Source organism: Temnothorax nylanderi, unplaced genomic scaffold (assembly GCF_030848795.1).
Source record: "Temnothorax nylanderi isolate EJ_2023f unplaced genomic scaffold, tnyl_v1.0 TNYL_tig0197_pilon, whole genome shotgun sequence".
Taxonomy (NCBI): Eukaryota; Metazoa; Arthropoda; class Insecta; order Hymenoptera; family Formicidae; genus Temnothorax; species Temnothorax nylanderi.
This window is the reverse complement of record NW_027249259.1, coordinates 265,645-271,028: the sequence shown is the minus strand read 5'-3', so window position 1 is coordinate 271,028 and position 5,384 is coordinate 265,645. Positions and strand designations below refer to the sequence as shown.

The window sequence follows — 5,384 nt, the reverse complement described above, 5'->3', positions numbered from 1 at the left end:
CCGGAAAGTTAGACTATCTCAGTCTTGAGGATGTAGAGAAAAAAAATTAGATAAATTTTTGATTATTTTTGTAGACATTTATTTAACACATTTAAAAAATACTTTAATTAATTTCATTTTTAAACGTTTATGTTAAATGTTTTCCTAACTTAATGTAATTTCTTGTTGCTGTCGCAATGAATCTTTTATTAATTCTCTCTCTGTTAATTTTGACAGTAATAATAATATAATAATAACAAATTACAATGTTATAAATCTAAAGTAATTTAATTCACATTTACATTTCTCACTGATGCATTTACATTGTGAAGTATAGCACCAATCACAATGTGAATTAACGTCACGATGAGTGTTCCACGCGGTGCCGCGACTCATCTTCCCTCATTATCGCGATTTGCATGACACAACGGCAAATTAAGCAGCTCTGCCGTGCGACGGTTAGCTCGGCGGTTTCGGTATCACGCGGATGTGTTTTACGCGACGGTGCGTTTTCGGGGACGCGGGCCCGTCGTCCGTGTCGCGTAGGCGCGAGCGTGCGTGCAACGCCCGCGCCGGCAGAATGGTGTTGCGAGTGGGTGGTACGTACGGTTCGGCAGTGTGCAATGTCCCGCGGCGACACGCCAAGGCGACGGTAAACAATGTGAGCATACATTACTTACACCCCGCCCAGTACTAGCGCATTGTGTGCCACGCGATGTGCATCCGCGCGCCGGAGTCCATCCGCGCACCTTGTACGCACCCACCCCTCGTTCACCCCCGATTCCATTCCTTTTCACGCCTCCTTTTATTTTACTAACAGCACTTAAAGTACGCTTAATGTATTTTCCCTGTATTTGCGCACTGCAGAAAAAGGATACAAAATATTATACGATAATGTGCTCTAAAGTATCTCAGAATTGTAATTCTCCTGTTTCCTGCCTTTCTTCCTCCATCTACCTGAATTATTTCGTCAATTTAAAACCGATCTTTTTATTCTTTTTGTGTAGCACGCGGTATTAATAGAAAGACTTAATAAAAGAAATGTCCGAAGATGTATTAAATGCATGACTAAATTGATTAATTTTTGTATGCCTTATTTGTTCTTATAAAACCAATTATTTTAATTGTTTGGTATTGTAAAATGATACACTCTTAGATATATCTTACAACAATCTTATCGCATGTTATTATTTTCGTTGCCTTGTTAATATAGTACAAAGATTGCTGGAACAGAGAATTCAAATTGACGTTTTTGTAAATGTACACTTCAATCATCCATGTCATATTTTGATGTATCTGTCTGGTTATGGATTCCTCGATTATTTTCCTTTTCTCGCCATTCATCTTTCTCTTTCAGTTTTGCTTCTTTCGCTCTTTTAGCATTTTTCTTTTAAAGAACGTTTGTGTACATCATTTTCTCTATCTTTTTCTTTGCAGATTAAGAGAGCACTAACAAAACAAATTTAGCTTTTGTACAGTCAAAGAAATCTGTTTTAACATTTTGAAAAGAAATAATGTGTCATGCATATGTCTATAAAGAAGCAACGGTTCAGAGGATTTTGAGAATTAAAAAAAACATATACATATATATATATATATATATATGAAAATGTCAAGATAAAAATGAAGATCAATAGCCGATGTAAATTGCAAGAGGGAATCTTATCATTTCTCTTTGTTTCTGACTGAAAAGCTTTAACGTAGCCATGATGAGAAATGATAACGCTCTTCTTCGAGCGTGAGAGTAATACGACTTCTCTCGATTTTTTCTATCATTGATGATCGTTCACATGTTCCATTCAATAACAGAGCAGAAAACATTTTCTGAATCATCTTATCAAATCATTAAATCTTAAATAGTAAGGTATTCTTTTAATAAGCATACTTCTAAATACATTTTTGCTTAATTAGTTCGCAATAATTGATTTTATATCGTTTACAATAAAGTAATTAATTAAAGAAAGTGACTAATTGTTTTTAATAAGATACTAATTTAAGTTATAACTAAATTGTATTTTGTAAATTATCAGACAACAACATATAATATTATAGGTTTCGGATTATTTATAATATTTATTGAAGCGGCTTTATTATACTAACAATAAGCAGAGCAAACGGATATGAATATTTTTGTCACCGCCCAATTTTTCCACTCATTTTTGACACGACAAATAGTTTAAGATTCGAGTCCGTTCTGATTTATCGAAGTCGATGTTATCGAAACATCAAATTGGTTTCGTCGATGTTTAATTCGTGACACCTGTAGCAATGTCAATACCAGCAAAAATTAATTGAGATATATGCTCGTTATAACGACCGCTTTCATCACCACCCGTAGCACGCGATAATTGATTCCTACAAACTGTGCGCCAACAAGAGGATGAATAAACTTACAATTTATTTTTACGCTTAACGCGTCGCCCAACGTATATTTTATTTGATAAAACAAAATGCAGTATTATTCACGTGTTTTAAACTGTTGTTATATATATAGCTTTTCTCTAGACGCATTTATTATAAAAAAAATATATTATTTTCTTTTATAATAATATATATTATATATATTATATGTATGATATTATATATATTATATGTATGATTTTGCAATATAAAATTTATTTAACAAATTTACAAAATTGGTAAGAGATGTTCACCATAATCGTAGAGAAAGCAAAATTATTGTGTCAAAATAAAAATAAATTAGTGTTTAGCGCTCCTTATACTTGCATTAATATTAACTATTTGTCTACCAAAAGCTGACTGTTTATATTTTAATTAATTAGATTACATTTATTTAATATATTGATTGCTGAAAGAATTTTTATAGATAAATATAAAAATATGAAGTCAAAGGAGATTTTCAGATAAATATAAAACATCCGTGATATTTTCTCGAGTGCTGCGAATCGTATCGTGCCGTCAGACCGGTAAAGGGACGCCTTTTTCACGAGAACTCGAGAAGAAAGATGTTATTGACACAGCAATAACATGATAAGATATATTTGGCTCGAGGTCTAACTCTTTTTCCTTTCCGTGAGAAAAAGCTATGGGCAACACCTACGAAATTATAGAAATCCAGTTTGCGATTTTTGTCGTACAGATCCAAGAGATCTCATGCGCTCATTTTAAAATCTAGTAAATTCAAAGTAAGCTTGGTTAATTCGATTTCGAATAATTATTATTTTCAGTAATTACTCTCATAATTTAATAAATATTACGATGATGCTTTACAATGTTTTGCATTTTTTTAGAAAGTTTTATTTTTAAATATAAGCTAGAAGAATTAAAACTTTCGTATTTATATGTAGAGCATTCAGAAAGCTCTTTCTTCCATTATCGATGCACTAGCAAGTGTAAAGAATGAACGGTCATCAATGGGAAGGATCACGAATAACTCAGAAACTCGTGTCGTTCTCACGCTCAAGGAAGAAGGCTATTGCCCCTCATCATGGTTACATCAGCTTTCACATTAAGGAGGGAAAATAAGATCAACTCTTACAGAAGTGATCCCGTGAAGTACGATCTTGACGTTTTGCTGTTTAACACACCGTAGATACGTTCTAGCTTGTGGTATTTTTACTACGAGTAACACTTAGCTGTCGCGCGCATCCATCTGACAATCAAGAAAGAAACTGAGAACTAACTGACCTGTCCATTTCAATAGCACTCAAGACCGGTTATCTATTTACAGCTTTAGAGTGGGGACAACGCTCTAAGCGTAAACGTCATACTACGAGCATTTCCTAGCATAGTGTAAAACATGATAAAATATTTTCATTGCAGCCATAATTTTATTGTAACACTTTAAATTTTTTTAAAATTTATAAATTGGATACAAAATTGTCTAGCTGTACAAAATTATCTAGCAAAATTATCTAACTCTTTATAATTCCTTTAAAATGCAAGATATACCGAATTATCAACAAGCTTCAAATTAATAAAATAGTATTGTTACTTGAACTCAAGGAGACAAGAACTCATAGTAAAACTTGAACAATGCGAAAGTAACTTACAATTCCAACTTTGTGTAATATCTCGGTCTTTCTTGCCGCTGACGTAATAGCATTAAGAATGTTTATGTAGTAAATATTTATCATTAACTTTGTTCAAATTGAAGGTTGTCACGAAGTGTTAAAATGCGAACGAGTACGCGGCGAATATGCAACGGAAATACTTAAGAAACAGCTCATGCAACCGAATTGCGAATGTCTATACATTTCATTGATATTTTAAAATTAAAATTACAATTGACATTTACTATCGTTTTTACATGATATGTGTACGTGTACAAATGCAATGTGCATGTTAAATGGACAAAATATTTTGTTATTTAATGTTACATCTGTTTTGTGAAATTCTAGCGAAATATCGAAACTTGCTGTGCAATATGCCATGCATAATTTTGCCATTGCCAACGGTATTATTTCCTAGGACTTGAATATTTAATTTACTATGTGTAGTAACTCGGCAAGAAAATTCTAGCGTTGAAGAAACTGGAGAAAAAGGTTCTCCTCGAATTGCCTAGTGGAAGAAGATAACAACAAGGTGGATATCAAGTTTGCAAGAACCATATCCATTGGTAGGCCCTCGTGGAATGTCGTTTCCACAACGAGACGTTCGTAACCGCTCGCGAGAAACCCTCTATTCCCGAGCAATTCAAGTGTATCTAGGTGTTAAGTCGATATCTTCATCGTGGCAACACGCAAATGAGAGGTGCTGCAAAAGACGCCCCGACAAGTAGAATGCGAGATCCGCGCGATCGTACGGATAATACGAGGGAGAGTACAATGCCAGTGTCATCCGCATTCCTCGTTTGTCAAGCGCACGTAAAGGCGAGATTAAGAGAATCCCCCTCTTTCCTCTCTCTCCGACTCTCCCTCTTTCTCCACCTTTCTCCCGTCTCTCTTTTCTGTTTTCTCACTTTCCTCATCTTCACCCTTGCACATTTCCCCCTCTCGCGCGCTTCCCCTTTCCCTCATTCTCTCTCTCTCACGTTGTAGATACAACCGTGACGGTTACAAACGATACCGACGTTCCAAGGGGTTACAATGGATTTAAGTCACGTTCGTTCCACTTAATCCGCGGACATTCTTCCCCGGCTTCCACCTACGGAGCTTTCCCCGGCGCGGCGCGGCGCGGCGCGGCGCGCCGACACGGGCTCGAATTCCTGGATTCGTATCCGACGACGTGAACGTAATTAAGATGTAACGCGTCCCTTGAATTCGAGCATGTTCGCAGCGACGACGTCGGAATAATTGTCGCAATAGCAAATTTGAGATTGAAAATAAGGCGCATATGCAGAATGACTACTGAATGATACGGTATACGTTCTAGCATGTATGTGCATGCACTCTATTTTTACGCTAAACTTACGCAATATCTGTCACAATATCATGAGTAGTGTA

The 5,384-nt window shown here is 35.6% G+C and overlaps 1 non-coding gene across 1 annotated transcript; it reads right to left on the bottom strand.

The window, feature by feature from the left end:
- Window positions 1-3,287: 3,287 nt before the first annotated feature.
- LOC139778825 (small nucleolar RNA U3) lies at window positions 3,288-3,505 on the bottom strand. Its single transcript, XR_011719706.1, has one exon. It is a non-coding gene; the product is annotated as a small nucleolar RNA U3 (small nucleolar RNA).
- Between the last annotated feature and the right edge of the window lie 1,879 nt (window positions 3,506-5,384).